Source organism: Prionailurus viverrinus, chromosome X (assembly GCF_022837055.1).
Source record: "Prionailurus viverrinus isolate Anna chromosome X, UM_Priviv_1.0, whole genome shotgun sequence".
Lineage (NCBI taxonomy): Eukaryota > Metazoa > Chordata > Mammalia > Carnivora > Felidae > Prionailurus > Prionailurus viverrinus.
Genome location: NC_062579.1, coordinates 39,852,793 through 39,870,711, shown reverse-complemented (window position 1 = coordinate 39,870,711; position 17,919 = coordinate 39,852,793). Strand labels below are relative to the sequence as shown.

The following is a 17,919-nucleotide window of genomic DNA, read 5'->3' as shown; positions in this document are numbered from 1 at the left end:
CACTAGAGCCAAAACTGGGGAAAAGTCTATGAAGCCTTAATAAAGTAACTTATGACAATGCACAATCTCTTCTTAGGGACCTGTGTTTTGTCTGTATTGCCTTGGTATTTTCCAGAACACTTGCAGAATTTTGCTGACCTTCTATCCCCTCTGTAATCCTTCCCCATACCAACAGTGAATACTGTATCTCAAATCTTCCTTTTGCTGTAAATACTGCCCCTGCTCACTCACTGATTTCTTTTTTTTTTCAATATATGAAATTTATTGTCAAATTGGTTTCCATACAACACCCAGTGCTCATCCCAAAAGGTGCCCTCCTCAATACCCATCACCCACCCTCCCCTCCCTCCCACCCCCCATCAACCCTCAGTTTGTTCTCAGTTTTTAACAGTCTCTTATGCTTTGGCTTTCTCCCACTCTTTTATTTTTTTTCCTTCCCCTCCCCCATGGGTTTCTGTTAAGTTTCTCAGGATCCACATAAGAGTGAACACATATGATATCTGTCTTTCTCTGTATGGCTTATTTCATTTAGCATCACACTCTCCAGTTCCATCCACGTTGCTACAAAGGGCCATATTTCATTCTTTCTCATTGCCACGTAGTACTCCATTGTGTATATAAACCACAATTTCTTTATCCATTCATCAGTTGCTGGACATTTAGGCTCTTTCCATAATTTGGCTATTGTTGAGAGTGCTGCTATAAACATTGGGGTACAAGTGCCCCTATGCATCAGTACTCCTGTATCCCTTGGGTAAATTCCTAGCAGTGCTATTGCTGGGTCATAGGGTAGGTCTATTTTTAATTTTTTGAGGAACCTCCACACTCACTCACTGATTTCTAACTTGACAAAGATATCAAAACACTACACTGAAATAGTTAGACTAGGAAAATGAGCCTTTAGAACAATATTTTTTTTCATTGTAAACAAAATGGTAGAAGCATATGGGATTAGCCATACGCTTAACTCATTGAAATTACACTGTGTATAAAAAGTCTTTCAAGTAACATCTTCCTTCTTTTAGATAAAAGTGTTCATAAACATTAGTGTGGAAGCATATGTGAATATCCTGTGTTGAAAGTCTTGACATTACCCTGTGTATAATGTGTCTTTCAAGTAACGTCTTCATTCAGATATATGTGTTTGTAAACTTTTGTGTAGAAGCCTGTGGATATAGACTTATGATAAACTTATTAAAACTATACTGTGTACAAAAAATCTAAAGAAATAAAAGTATAAACAGCATGAAGACTGATTAATGTAAACTAGGAAAATGCAAGTAAATAATAAAACAAAGAAAAATTATTTATTGGAAAATTACCCAGAGTTCCACACTCAAGAATACCATTTAATGTATGGTACAGTTTCTATAAGAGGAAGAAAAATTTTTTCTCTACCTCTTAGGTTCTTCACCTTGGTTCCTACAAAATAGACTCATAAAAGGCAGATTAACAAGAGAAAAACAGAAATTACTAACACATGGATCCTATATACTTGGGTGCTTTCAGTGGTGAGTAACTCAAAGGGGTGGCTCGAATTTGGAGTCTATATACTTAAGTTAGCAAGAGAAAGGAAGGAGGAGAAAGGGTACTTAGGGAAAAGCAAACGACTTTACATGGGCTCTTAGAATAGATGAGAGATTTAATTGTCAGCCTTAAAAATAAAATAGCCATCTATTTAACCAGCAAAAATTATTTTATTCAGGAATAGCAGAGAAATTGCAATTCAGGACATGCGCAGGTCCAGAAACAAAGGAGAGGGGCTTGCTTTTTTTTTTTATTTTTAAAGTTTATTTATTTTTGAGAGAGAGAAAGCACAAGCTGGGGAGGCACAGAGAGAGAGGGAGACACAGAATCCAAAGCAGGCTCCAGGGTCCAGGCTCTGAGCTGTAAGCACAGAGCCCATTGTAGGATTCTAACCCGCAAACTGCAAGATCATGACCTGAGCTGAAGTCAGATGGTTAACTGACTGAGTCACTGAAGCACCCCAGGGCTTGCTTTTTAAAGAATAAAGGAGGGAGTTGGGGAGGGTTGTTGTGAATGAAAGTTCATTGGAGAAGAGTGGGAGTTTGAGGTTGTGGCAGCCTCTCATTGGCTGAGCAGTGGTGGTTTCTCATTAGCTGGACTGTGGCTGAGCAAGGAGATAATCTTCCTTCTTCCTGCTGGGGTATGTAAAGTAAGCTGCAACAAGTGGTGCCTGAATGGGAACCCTCCCTTAATTGTTTCCAAACTCCATTTTGAGTTATGTTTCCTTCACTCATTTTCACATAATAGTCTTTTGACAATGTCTGTTTGGATGTAGTGCCAACTTATCTTCAGAAGAGAAGATAAGAGTTGCTCCAAGGGAGAGTATTTATGATAATTGAGTTCTTTTGAGTCCTTTAGAAAGGCTTTGCTTTTAAGCACATAAGAGATTGCAGGAACTCAAAGTCTGTCAGCTCAAAATAATTCTTTTTTTAAGAAATTTTATTTTATTTTTTATAAAGTTTATTTATTTATTTATTTATTTATTTATTTATTTATTTTGAGAGAGAGAGAGAGCATAGGCAGGGGAGGGGAAGAGGGAGGGAGAGAGAGAATCCCAAGAAGGCTTCATGCTGTCAGTGCAGAGCCCGACACAAGGCTCCATCTCACAAACCGTGAGATCATGACCTGAGCCGAGATCATGACCTGAGCCGAAATCAACAGTTGGACACTTAACTGACTGAGCCACCAAGACACCACAACAGCTCAAAATAATTCTTATGCCAAAGTAGGATATTTGGAGATGGCTTACCCTGATCCCCTTCATTTCCTTCTAGGCTTTTGCCATGCATTGCTAAAAACAATGTCTGGCCCATATTAAGCATCAGTAAGTGTGAACTTTTATTCTGATGTCTCTTGATTTCTCCTTTCTGCTTTTTAAAAGTTTTATTTATTTTGAAAGACAGAGAGAGCAGAGGAGGTGCAGAGAGAGAGGGAGAGAGAGAGAGAATCCCAAGCAGGCTTCAAATTGTCAGTGAGGAGCCCAACACAAGGGCTCAAACCCACGAGCCACAAGATCATGATCTGAGCTGAAATCAAGAGCAAGACACTTAACTGACTGAGCCACCCAGGCACCCCTTCTCCTTCCTGCTTTTATTATTTCTTCTTCCCTCTCTCTTCTGCCTCATCCTTCGTGCCCTCTCCCCCATATTCTTACATCCTCATTTACATCCCACCCAACTGTTGCAAACTGAGCCCTGTTGGCTCTGTGCCCTGAGATCAGGAATCCTGCACCACCTGCTGTGCTTCTCCCACTAGGGAAAAATTCCTCTTTAATGAAGTTACTTCTATGAAGTGCCCCTAAAATCCAAATCCAATTTTTTTTCGGGTAAAGAAGAGAATGGTTGAATGCATGAATGCACTTCAAGGATGACTGACTGGAGGAAGAAGTGCCTGCTGGGCTTGTTACTGAGTTTAGGGGTGAGCGGGGGAACATATGACTGCAGAACCTCACACAAGGTCAGCCCAAATCACCAGGGCATGTCTACAGTTGACTGAGTTGGCTGATGCCTCCAGGCGTAAGGGGGCAAGGAGAAGTCAGAGATAACTCCAAAATGTATTCACACTCCAGCACTAAAACCCTGCCTCCAAAGTCGTGAAGACCAGCCCAGCTACCAAAATGCCCATGCAGAACAGTAGCCAATGAGAGCACAGAATCTGAGGAAGGGAGTGAGACTTATGTGAACTTCCAGAAAGCTCTGTAACTGGGCAGAGCTGGGGCATGAAAGTTCTCTAGGACCACTCAGTGCTCAGGAACGTCCTTGATTTTTGTTTCCCTCATCACAGAGTCAGTGTCTTCCCTGGACACTCAGTCTTAAGGCCAATTCAAAGTGGACAAAAGGGTGAAGAGGGAGATAAGAACAATGATGGAGGCCACAGAACACGTCAATGTCAAAGCTGGAAAGTGGGTGTCTGCTTAGAGCCCAGGTAGAAGCCAGGAGGATGGAGTCAGATTCTTGCCTCCACCAGGATTGGTGTTGAGTCCCTCTCCATCCTAACTATAGTTTACAGGTCTAATACAGACCCTCCCCACAGCAGACCATTCCCTCCTTGTAACCCACTATATTATACTAGTGAAATGCTCCATCTGCAACTCCTTTCCCAATCACTCTAAGGAGTACTCTATCCACATAGACCTTTATGCACCCTAGACTGTTTCCCCATCCCAGCAACCAGAAATGGATTACCATAAACCCTGAATATTTTGTAGGAAACAAAGGCCAAGCTTCCAGCTGCTGGCTTCAGAACTTCATCCTGGCATGTGGTTCAGAGCCCCTTCCACGGGACTTAAGCCAGAAGTCCAAAAGAGGAACCTAGTGTTTCTGCCACAAGAGAAATCAAGCTTCAGAGGCTTTGCACTGGCTAGCCATGTCTAGTCCACCTTTTACACAACCCTGCACTTGGCGCATTTTTCAAGGCTCTGTTCAAACATCACTTCATTTGAAACTCTCTTCACTATCACCCCAAATAAAATGTACAATACCCCACATCATCCCTTGTCCCCTTAAGCATGTTTTGTTAACCTTTCTCCCTTCTACCCTCAGCCCTAGAGTAAGGAACAGGTGTTTTGGGGCTGGATGAGGAAGGTTGGATTCCTGCAGAATGGCCCAGTAAAAGAAGACTTGTGTGACCCTTTTACCAACAAGAACATGAATCATACTGGGGCACCTGGGTGGCTCAGTCAGTTAAATATCCGACTCTCAATTTCAGCTCAGGTCATGATCTTACAGTTCATGAGATCGAGCCCTGCATCAGGCTCTGCACTGACAGCATGGAGCCTACTTGGGATTCTCTCTCTCCCTCTCTCTCTCTGACCCTCCCCCTTACTCTCTCTCAAAATAAATAAATAAACTTTTTTTTTTAAAGAACATGAATCATATTGGAAATTACTTGGGTTTAGGGATTAACCCAGAAGTCCAGGGCCTAGGCTTGAATGGGGAAGGAAGGCAGACATGGGTGAGACACAGAAGTGGCCTGTGCCCATTAGAGATATGGGAGTAATGAGGCCCAGAGGACGTGGGCCCCAAGATCCATAAAAGGTTGTGGGTGGGGAATGAGACCTAATCCCAGCTCCATTCCCTATTTTGGGACTGTTGCAGAGTAGAGGGCACTATGAAGAGCTGAAGGGGGCCCATGGGGCACCTGTGGAGGACATTGTGGGCAAAGTCAGACCCTCCCAGGTGGAATATCAGAACCTGTAGCACTGTGGATACTCAGCTTTGTTATCAACATTGAGATCTGGGGCCCCTCTCCCTCCCTTAGCAGGCACACAGTCCAATAATCCAACAGCAGGGACTGGGTCTTTTCAAGCCTTTGGGGATGGGGACTGTGAGAAAAGCCTCAGAGTATTATCACTCTGGAACTTAAGACCCAGAGGTTGGTTCAAGCCATGGCAGACGGATAGGGAAGGAGACAGGCCCAGGGATGTGAACAGATGTGGACACCTACATAAACCCTCTCTGGCCAGCATGTTACCTGTGGCATAGCTTTCCTCACAGAGTTGACCCTCCCCACAGAGCCACCTCCTCGGGGCTGTGTAGCCAGGGCATCCCAGTTTACCTGAGTCCTCATCTGCTCCTCTGAAAATAATAATAACATCTTGTCAGTCAAGGTGAGACAGGTCCCAGGCCCAGGGTTCTCCACATCTGAAGGCCAGGAACAACATCTGCAAGAATGGGGGAGGTCTGGTTTACTAGGGTCTTCCCCCTTATCCCACCTTCTGAGGAATCCAACATGAGCCTCTTCACCCTCAGAGACCTCAGAAAGCTTTCTTTCCCTGCCCTGACCAGTCCGGTATTCAGCCAAGTACAGAGAGCCTCCCTCACCTTTCTGATGTGCTCCCATCATCTTGAGGTCCCCAGGCCCCAGAGTTGATTCAGACCCCCAAACAGTTTCTAGAACTCATACCTTGAGATAAAGACCCTGAAGCAGCTCAGAGATTTTATGCTATGGAAGGAGACCCCCAGAGATGTCATAATGTAGACACAGATCCACAGATAACACATAGACCACACATCTGGGACTGAACACAGGACCCTAAGCAGCTCACAGACTTCATACCCAGAACAGAAAGTCCCAAACAGTAAAGAGTCTTTACACCATGGCACAGACTCTCAAACAGCCAACTAATATCATGCTCTGGGTCACACATACTCAAACAGCTCAGAGACCTGACATCTGGGACAACATCCCCTTGGAGTTGAGCCATTTGACACTGAGGATATATAGACCCCTAAATATCCAGACCTTACAACCTAAAAAATAGATCCCCAAAGAGTTCAATATAAACATATGCTCCATGTACCTCTGAGACTATACAAAGACCTTTAAATAGGGGAGAGGCCTAAAATCCTGGGCACAGACCCCCAAAGACCTCAGAGAACTATCCAAGCACCAGTACCTCCAAGCAACTCCAAAAACTCACTCTGGACACAAACACATGAACAGCCCAGAGAGCTCATATCCTGGACACAGAACACCAAAGAACTCAGAGACCTCACACCCTTTAAATGGACCTCCAAAAATTATACAAACCTTATATATCATGACCTCTCATGCTATATAAAAATTCCCAGGCAGTCCAGAGATATCAAACCAGAGAGAGATCTCCACCCTGAACACAAAGCCCTAACTAGCTCATCATCCTTACACCATGGGACAATGACCCCCATTTAGATATCAGAGACATCACACCTTGCATACAGATTCCCAATATTCTGACTCAAATCTTAAGGCACTGACCTCAAAGAGTTCAGAGACTTCTAGTTTTGGAACACAAACCCTCAATGAGTTAAGAGACTCTACAACCTGAACACAGACTCTGAAAGGGTTCAGAGAACTCACACCCAGAATGCTGTCCCCAAACACATCAGACTCTGGAAACCACAACTCAGTAAGTTTAGAGAGCTTACACGCTGAATACAAGTCTCAAAATACCTAAAGTGCAAACCTTGGAACACACATACCAAAGTAATCAGAGACTTCACACACAGAAAACAGACTCTCAGGAAATTCATATTCAAAACTTGGAACACAGACCCCCAAACAACTCAGAGATTTCACACTTTGAATGTGAACAAGAAAATACTTCAAATTTAGACCTTGGAACACAGACCCTCAAATAGTACAGAGGGCCCACCCCATTAATACAGACACATAAGTACCTCAGATTCAAACCTTTTGACTCATACCTTCAAAGAGTACAGAGAACTACACCCTGAACATAGACCCACAAGTATCTCAACTCAGATACTGGGATACAGACCCTCTAAAATTTCACAGATCTGGAACTCTGACCACAGACTCCAAATACATCAAACTAATACCTTGGGATATATCCTCAAAGAATTCAGAACCTTCATCAGCTGAACACAGATCTCCAAATACTTCAGACTCAAACATTAAACAGAGATCCCCCAGAATTCAGAGACCTAACACTCTGAAAAAGACCTCCAAACACTATAGATGCATACCATGGGACAGAGAACCTCAAATAACTCAGCAACCTCATACCCTGAATAAAATTCCCAAATATATTGAACTCAAAAATTAAAATATAGACCCTCAAATATTTTAGGACTCTCATAAGCTGAGCATAGACCCCAAAATACCTCAGTTTCAAGCCTTGGGACATAGACCCTCAATGAGTGCAGAGACCTCATATCCTGAATATAAACCACAACTACTTCTGGCCAAAAATTGGAAAAGACCTTCTAAATATCATGGATTTTTACACCCTGAATTCAGACATCAAATAATTCATGCTAAAACAGGAACAAAGGTTTTATAATAAAACCTCAGAGACCTCACACCCTGAAACTGACCCCCCACATACCTGAGACTCAAACACTGGAACACAGACCTCAATGAATTCAAGCAAAACACATCCTGAATATGGAACCCCAAATATTTCAGACTCAAAAATTGAATAGAGCCCTCAGATACAAACTTTGGGACTCAGAACCTCAAATAGATCAGAGACCTCAAACCCTGAATACAAACCTCTAAAAACCTCAACTTATACCTTAGGGCACATACCGCCAATGAATCCAGAGACCTCTCACCCTGAATACAGACCCACATACTTCAGACTCAAATATTGAGATAAAGACCATCTAAAAGTTCAGGCACCTCAAACTCTAAACACAGATCGCCCAAATACCTCAGACTCAAACTTTGGTACATACCCTCAAAAAAGCTGAGAAACTTCACACCTTGAACACAAACCTAAAAATACCTCAAATTCAAACATTAAAATACAGACCACCCCCCAAAACCTGAGGGATCTCATACCCTGAGTATGACCCACAAGTACCTCAGATTCAAGCCTTACAAGGCAAACTTCACAGATTTCAGAGACCTCACACTGTGAACACAGATTCACTCAGACTCAAATTTTGGGACATGCTTAACAAGTTGAGAGATCTCAAGCTCTGGACACAGACCCTTAGTTACCTCACTCTCATACCTTGGAACACAGACACTCACAGATGCAGAAACATCAAACCCTGAAAATAGACCTCTAAATATCTTTAAATTTTTAAAAATTTTTAAGTTTATTTATTTATTTTGAGAGAGAGCATGTGCACATGAGTGGGAGAGGGGCAGTGAGAAGGAGAGACAGAATCCCAAGCAGGATCCACACCATCAGCACAGAGCCTGATGTGGGGCTCGAACCCACAAGCTGTGTGACATCATGACCTGAGCTGAGATCAAGAGTCAGAGGCTTAACTTACTGTACCACCCAGGTGCCCCTAAGTATCTCTAACTTAAACAGAGTTGTGACACAGACCTTAGTATTCAGAGGCATCACACCCGGAACATATACCACATAATACTTAAGGCTCAAAGATTCTCAGTGAGTTCAGCAACCTCACACCCTGTACACAGAACACAAGTACTTTAGACTTAAACTTTGGGACAGAAATCATCAAAGAGTTCAGAGGCCTCATACCTTGAAAACAAAACCCCAAATAACTCATATTCAAATCTTGGAACACAGAGCCACAAAGAGTATACAGAACTCACATCCTGAATTCAGACCCCAAATACTTCCAACTCAAACTTCTGACATAAACCCTAAAATATCAGTCATTACCCTTTGGAGACCCTAAAATACCTCAGATTCAAAACCTGGAAATAGTCTCAACAATTTCAGAGACCTCATACCCTGAATACTGGCCCCCAGATATTATAGACTTAAACTTTGAGCCACAGACCCTCTAAAAATTCAGAGATCACAAACCCTGAATACCAACCTCAAACATCTCACACTAAAACCTTGAGGAAAGGAAACTAAAAGTTCAGACATCTCACACATTTAACAGTGATCCCTAAATACCTGAGATTTAAAAAGTTTAGGACATAGATATTCAAAGAGTCCAAGGACCATAATGCCTTAACATAGATCCCCAAACCTCAGACTCAAGCATCAAAACCCAGATGCCTCAGAGTTCAGAGACCTAATAATATTTTGAAAAAAACTCCCAAACACTACAAACTCATCCTATGGGACATAGAACCTCAATAGTTCAGAGACCTTGTATCCTGAATACAGATATCCAAATACATGAGATTCAAACATTAAAATACAGACCCTCAAAGATTTGAAAAGCCAAACAACCTGAACACTGACTTTCCCCCAAATACCTCAGACTCAACCCTTGTAACTCATACTCTTAAAAATATCAGAGATCTTGTGCTCTGAATATGAACCCACAAATACCTCAGACTCAAACATTAGGACATAGACACAGTAAAAATCCAGAGAGGGGTGCCTGGGTGGCTCAATCAGTGGAGCATCTGACTCTTGACTTCAGCTCAGGTCATGACCTCATGGTTTGTGAGTTTGAGCCCCACATCGGGCTCTGAGCTGATGGTGTGGAGCCTGCTTAGGAGTCTCTGTCTCTCTCCCTCTCTCTTTCTCTGCCTCTCTCTCTCTCTCTCTCTCTCTCTCTCTCAAAATAAATACATAAACTTAAAAAAAAATCCAGAGACTGATACTCTGAATGCTGACTCCAATGCACCTTAGTTTCAAACCTTGGGGAACAGGCCTCAGTGAATACAGAGACCCCACACTCTGAACACAAATTCCTAAACACCTCAGATTCAAACATTAAACCCAAGAGTTCTGAGAACAAACACTCTAAACACAAGCCCCCAGATACTACAAATTCACCCTTTGAGACATGGACCCTCAATAGTTCAGAGGCTATACACCTTGAATACAGATCCTCAAATGCCTCAGACTCAAACATTAAAAGACAGACCCTCATAAATTTGAAAGGCCTCACAACCAGGAGGCAACTTCCTTATACTCAAATCTTGTAAAATAGATCCTCAGTGAATTCAGAGACAACCAACTTAGAGACCTCATACTCTGAGATGAGGACCTTCAAACTGCTGTGCTTGGACACAGACTCCCAAACTTCTCAGAGATCTATAACTCTAAACAAAGATGCTCACAAAGCTCATAAACAGAGACTTCCAAATGGCTCAGGGGATTCACTTCATCAAACACAGATACCCAAGTGTTCAGGAACTTCACACTCTGAATACAGACTCCTCAAATCCCCTGAGACCTCACAACCCAAAAATAGATACAGAAACATCTTAGAGACATATAGACAGATATATCTTTGACAGATACCCAAAATTATCTCACAGACCATACACCAAGAATACAATTTCCCAAACAGCCAGATATCTCACACCCTGGGAAAGAGCCAACCAGTTCAGCCCTCTCAAGAACAAAGATCCCAACCAGCCCATAGATCTCACATATTGACACAGAGAATTCACACTCTGAATTTGGAGACCACAAATCCTGAATCAAAAAACCCCAGAGTCCAGAGACCTCCAATCCTGCACACAGACCACACCAAATAGCTGGGACACCTCAAATCAGTGATACAGGCCCCCAAATAGCCAGATAACTCATAATGTGAATACAGACCTGACAACAGCCCAGACACACCATGATGCAGACTCCCCAGGAATGCAAAGATCTCACACCCTGGGATACAGCTCAGAAACATTAAATCCAGGGACACAGACACACTCAAGGAACTCAGAGACCTCACACACTGAGAAACAAAACCCCAAAACTGTCTATAAGCCTCATACACTGAGAAATTCAAATCAAAACTACAATGAGATATCATCTCACACCTCTTAGAATGACTATCATTAAAAAGACAAAAGACAAGTGTTGGTGAGATGTGGAGAAAAGGGAACTCTTGGGCCCTGCTAGTGAGCATGTAAATTGGTAGAGTCACCACCCCACTATAAGAAATAGTATGGAGTTTCCTCAAAAAAAAAAAAAATCAAAATAGAACTACCATATGATCCAGCAATCCCACTTCTGGGTATATATACAAAGGAAAAGAAAACTGGATCTTGGGGCGCCTGGGTGGCGCAGTCGGTTAAGCGTCCGACTTCAGCCAGGTCATGATCTCGCGGTCCGGGAGTTCGAGCCCCGCGTCGGGCTCTGGGCTGATGGCTCAGAGCCTGGAGCCTGTTTTCGATTCTGTGTCTCCCTCTCTCTCTGCCCCTCCCCCGTTCATGCTCTGTCTCTCTCTGTCCCAAAAATAAATAAACGTTGAAAAAAAATTAAAAAAAAAAGAAAACTGGATCTTGAAGAGACATGTGTACCCCCATGTTCAATGGCAGCATTATTAACAATAGTCAATATATAGAAACAATCTAAGTGTCTGTCAACAGATGAATGGATAAAGATGATGTGTTATATATATATAAAATACAGCCATGAGAAAGAAGGAAACCCTGCCATTTGCCAACAACCTGGATGGACCTTGAGGGCATTATGCTAAGTGAAATAAGTCAGACAGAAAAAGACAAATACTGCACAGTATCACTTATATGTGGAACCTAAAACTAAAAAAGCCAAACTCAGAGAAATAGAGTAGTAGTTACCAGGGACAGGGAGGTGAAAGAAATGGGGAGATATTGGTCAAAGGGTGCAAGCTTCCAGTTATAAGATGAATAAGTTCTGGAGATCTAATGTACACCATAGTGATTATAGCTAATAGTAAGGTATCATATACTTCAAAGTTGCTAAGAGAGTAGATCTTAAATGTTCTCATCACAAAAAAAAAGGATATGGCAACTACGTGACAGGATGAAGGTGTTAGCTAATGCTATGGTGGTAATCATTTTGAAATATATAAATGTGATCAAATTGATACATTGCACCCCTTAAACTTACACAATGTTATATGCAATTATATCTCAATAAAGTTGGGAGAAAAGAAAGAAACCTCACACCCTTCAAAAGATCCCCCCAACTCTCATAAACCTCATCTGCTGGAAAAAAGATCCCCCAAATAGCTCAGAGGCCTCACCCCTGGGACACAGACCCTCACAGCGTTCCAAGATGACATATCCAGGACACAGACCCCATAACAGCTTAGACACTGCAAACTCTGAAGAGAGACCCTCAAGAAGCCCAGGGTCCTTACTGCACTCTAGAGAAAAAAATGCAAAGAGATCAGGGACCTCACACCCAAGAGAACATTTGCCCACTGCCTAGAACCACACTCAGTACACAGTATGTGCTCATTAGATGTCTGTTGAATGAAATGACTCCTTTGATGTAGCAATTCCCCTTCTAATAATGTGTTCTAAAGAAACACTCATATACGTGCCCAGAGCTGTGTGCACAATGGGAAGGTCAAGCTTTTATTAATTTCTAATATTCTGAATATTGTCACTATTATGCATTAATACATTTTTCTCCCCCATAGGATAAGGACTTCACTCCTTGTCCACCTCTGTGGCCCCAGTATGAGGCCCCAGTATGAGAACAGGGGCATTCACCACAAAGGTCTAGAAAAGAAAGAAGGAAAACATGCACTCTCCTCCTTCCCAGAACCCCATTGCTATTAGAAAAACTCACTCCTGTGGCCCCTACAAAATGGTGCTCCTGGGGTAAGACAGTGGCCTTGTCCCCTCTGCCAACCTCAGAGACAGTGGAGAGGCTGAGGAGGGTGCAGGTCCCCTGGTGAAGATGTGTAAGGACCCAGCACCTCTCAAGGGGGCAGTCTGTGAAAAGGCCTGAGGCCCATGGAGGCCCCACCCTAAAAGATAGCCAACTGAAAAGTTAAAGGGAATGGTCCACATAAGACCACTATCACTACCAACAGCAACTGCAAGTTCAGGGGGTTCCCAAAACCACCCTCAGTTTCAATAATCTGCTGAAAGGATTCACAGGACTCACTGAAAGCTGTTATATTCATGGTTATAGTTTATTATAGAGATAGAATACAGATTAAAATTAAAATCAGCTATGGGAAGAGATGAACAGGACAGGGTCGGGAAGGATACCAAATGCAGAGCTTCCAGTTGTCCTCTCCCCATAGAGTCAGAAGAGTGTTAACTCTCCTGGTATTAATTTCTAACAAGAGCATAGTTACCAGGCATAGTTGCCTGACCACATGACTGGTCTCAGTATCTAGCCACCAAGAGGTCAAGATGCATGACCCAAAGCCCCTACCCTTCATCACGTTGTTGGTGTTGCTCTGTGTTCCCACTGAACATCACATAGCTACTATCAGGCTATACCAAGTCCCTCACACTAAATCATATTGTTGGTGTGGCTCAAAGCCCCCACTCTAAATCACAAGTTACTATCTGACTGAACTAAGACTCCCAAGCAAACAAAGACACTCCTACCAAGCATGACATTCCAAGGCCTAAAGCTTACCTTTCAGATGAGGACAAAGGCCAGATCTCTGAGTAAAGTTAAATTCTTTACTACACAACATTATACACTGTTATAATAATACACACATGGAGGGTCATCATGGAAAGTTGTCAATAATAATGGAGAGTCACTAGTATCAGCTAATATTCATTAAGAATTTCCTGAGTGACTGACATTAATCCAAACATTTTATGTAATTAACTCACTTAAATTTACAAACAAACCAATGATGGTGGGCCTGTTAATATTCCATTTTGAAGATGAGGAGCACTGAGGTATAGGGACATTTATTCAATTCTCTAGACTCCACAGCTAGTCTATGGGAGAAGCAGGGTTCACACCCTGCATTTTGTGACCTTACATGTCCTCCCTTAAACAACCTCTATTTTTCCTAGAGTAATATTACCAGATGTCCATGGTGCCTGCATGACCATACTTTACATAGGATGTCTCTAACATCACGTTGTTATGAATAATAGTGATCTTTATAGTACAAACTGCTGTTTAACCTCTTCACTGAGAGAACCTAGAGAGTTTCCCTCACTCTCTTCCTCATAGAACACCCTCACCATCATCAGAGAACAACAGCCAAACCCTTTAGCATAGCATTCAAGATCCAACTTGAGCCTGGACTACTTTTCTGGTTATTCCACTCACTCTTCTCCTACATTCACTCATTCATTCATTCATTCATTCAGTAAACTAATATTTCTTGAAGGCCTGCTATATGCCAAGCATAGCCAACACTGTTCTGGGACCTGGGAATACAGCTATAAACAAAACAAAGTTCCTGCCTCTACAGGGTTCATATGCTGGAACAAAGGTCAGCAAACTTTTTCCTGTAAAGGGCCAGATAGCAAATAGTTTAAGCTAAGAGCATCATATGGTCTCTTCCATAACTATTCCATTCTTCCGTTGTAGTACAAAAGCAGCCATAAACAATATGTAAAGGTATGGGTGTGGCTGCATTCTAAATTTTATCTTCAAAAACAGACAGTGGGTCAGTTTGGGCCCATGGGAAATAGTTTGCCAACCTCTCTTCTAGAGACAGGCATTAAGCCAATACATAATTGTTGCAGGCTATGAGTCTGGAGTTCTCTCTTGTCCAGCAAGAGAGCACACAAAGAATTGAATATAAGAGAGACTAATGTCTGGGAGGAGACAAGAGCCCCAAACAGGGGTTTCATCTCTGTATTTATTGAGCGCTCAAGATCTTACACACGTGGTGAACGTGAAGGAAACAAGATCTTATGCATGTGGTGAACATGAAGAAAATAATCAGATAGTAATCATTAACTTGTGTGTGTAAGAAGCAAAGGGTCTGGGGGGAGTTTGAAGTTGTGATCAAGGTATATTGGAGCCAGATGGAAAGTAGTTTCCTGCAGGTGATATAACCAGTTACTCGTGATTCCATTATAATATCCCGCTAACTAACCTTGGGCTCTTTCACCCTGTGGCGGCAGCTTTCTGCCCTAAGCTTTTTTAACCCATTTATGTAAGTGTAAAGAATTTTTGAACTTATTTCCCCACACATAATAAATATATGTCACGTAGTGATGAATGCTATGAAGAGAAATTAAATAGGGTAAGGAGGTAGAGACTGATGGTGTTGTACAGCTATTTTCCAAAGGAGGTGTCTGAAAAGACCTCACCAGAAAGGACATAAGAAGCAGAGAGACCTGACACATGTCAGAATGGCTAAAATTAACAGCACAGGAAACAACAGATGTTGCTGAGGATTCGGAGAAAGGCGAACCCTCTTACACTCTTGGTGGGAATGCAAATTGGTGCAGCCACTCTGGAGAACAGTATGGAGGTTCCTCAAAAAGTTAAAAATAAGGGCGCCTGGGTGCTCAGTCCGTTAAGCTCTGGACTCTTGATTTTGGCTCAGGTCATGATCTCACAGTTCGTGAGTTTGAGCTACGCTGACACAGCACAGAGCCTGCTTGGAATTTTCTCTCCCTCTTTTTCTGCCCCTATGCCACTCTCACACTTTCCTCTCTCTCAAAATATATGAGTTTAAAAAGTTTTTAAGTTAAAAATAGAACTACCCTACAACCCAGAAATTGGGCTACTAGGTATTTACCCAAAGAATACAAAAATACAGATTCAAAAGGGTATATGCCCCCAATATTTATAGCAGCATTACCAACAATAGCCAAACTATGGAAAGAGCCAAAATGTCCATCGACTGTTGAATGGATAAAGATATGGTATACATACAATGGAATATTACTCAGCTATCAAAAATAATGAAATCTTGCTATTTGCAACAACATGGATGGAGCTAGAGTGTATTATGCTAAGCAAAATAAGTCAGAGAAAGATAAATACCATATGGTTTCACTCATATGTGGAATTTAAGGAACAAAACAGATGAACATAGGGGAAGGGAAGGAAAAATAAGATAAAAACAGAGAGGGAAGCAAACCATAAGAAACTCTTAAACAGAACAAACTGAGAGTTACTAGAGGGGATGTGGGTGGGAGAATGGGCTAAATGGGTGATGGGTATTAAGGAGGGCATTTGTTGGAATGAGCACTTGGTGTTATATGTGAATGATGAATCACTGGGTTCTGCTCCTGAAACCAATATTACACTGTATGTTAACTAACTTGAATTTAAATTAAAAAATTTAGGGGCACCTGGGTAGCTCAGTCAGTTGAGCATCCGACTCAATTTTGGCTCAGGTCTTGGTCCCAGGGTTTTGAGATCAAGCCCCACATCAGGCTCGGTGCTGAGTGTGGAGCCTGCTTGACATTCTCTCTCTCTCTCTCTCTCTCTCTCTCTCTATATATATATATATATATATATATATATGTGTGTGTGTGTGTGTGTGTGTGTGTGTGTGTATGTATATACATACATATATGTATGTATATACATATATTTAATTTTATCTTATTTACGTTCTTGTTTTAATTCCAGTTAGTTAACATAAAATTTGAGAAACAGCAAATGAGCAAAGGGAAAAAGAGAGAGAGAGAGAGAGAGAGAGAGAGAAACAAAGAAACAGAATTATAGAGAACAAACAGATGGTTACCAGAGGGGAGGCCAGTGGGGAATAAGTTAAACAGGTGGTGGGGATTAAGGAGTGCACTTACCGTGGTGAGCAATGGGTGTTGTATGGAAGTGTTGAATCATTATATTGTACACTAGTAGCTGATATTACTGAGCATTTCTCTATGTCATATCTTGTTTAAGAGTGTTATACTTTCCACATAGTAGTAATTCACCCAGTCTTTTCCTAAGGACCCTTACTTACATCTTTCAAGGCTACATTTAAAAAGCACCTTCTTGGGGCATCTGGGTGGCTCAGTCAGCTAATCATCTGACTTTGGCTCTGGTCATGACCTCGCGGTCCATGGGTTCAAGCCCCATGTCAGGTTCTGCTCACAGCTCAGAGCCTGGAGCCTGCTTCAGATTCTATGTCTCCCTGTCTCTCTCCCCGTCCCCCGCTCACACTCTGTCTCTCTCTCAAAAATAAATAAACATTAAAATTTTTTTTTAAAAGCACCTTCCTCAGAGCCTGGAGCCTGCCTCAGATTCTGTGTCTCCCTCTCTGCCTGACCCTCTCCTGCTTGTACTCTGTCTCTCTCTGTCTCTGAAAAATAAATAAATGCTGAAAAAAAAAGCACCTTCTTCATGAAATCTGCTCTGATGATTGAACTTGAAGGTGACCTCTTCCTTCAAAAGTTTATGACATTCTCTTGTACCCCTTGGAAGTTCTAGATACTTCTTCATTTTAGTTATTTGTGGGCATGCTTAAAGATTATAAAAAGTTTTATTCCAAGACCTTGTCTCATACATCATTTTCCTTCACCAAGTTCACATAGTGCCTGGAATATTTGAGTCTAGGCTTAGCAACTTTCAGAACATTTGGCCCCTGCCTATGTCTTGGCTTTATCTGTCAAATGAACAGAACAATGGAATCACCCTGGTAGGTTGTTTTGAAGAATAAGATAATGTATATAAAATGCTTTTCTAAAATATCCTAGGTGACTTCAAACCATGCTCAATGAAATGGGATGATTGGGTTATATTTAGGTAATTTTCTGGCACAGCTGTATACTCTACAAGAATTCCTGAAAATGAGTCCCAGATTCTGATTCAGTACATTTGGAATGGGGCCTGAATATTTGCATCTTTAATAAATTCCTGGGTGATGCTAA

At 41.9% G+C, this 17,919-nt stretch overlaps 1 long non-coding RNA gene across 7 annotated transcripts in view; it reads right to left on the bottom strand.

Annotated features, from left to right (window-relative positions):
- The window catches only part of LOC125157747 (uncharacterized), a 172,220-nt gene that overhangs the window by 53,903 nt on the left and 100,398 nt on the right, over positions 1 to 17,919 (bottom strand). The window contains exon 2 of one of the 7 annotated variants that reach the window (XR_007149051.1): positions 5,584 to 5,689. The exons of the other annotated variants lie outside the window; for them this stretch is intronic. This is a non-coding gene — a long non-coding RNA (uncharacterized LOC125157747). The remainder of the gene's footprint in view (positions 1 to 5,583; positions 5,690 to 17,919) is intronic. 7 annotated transcript variants of the gene reach the window in all.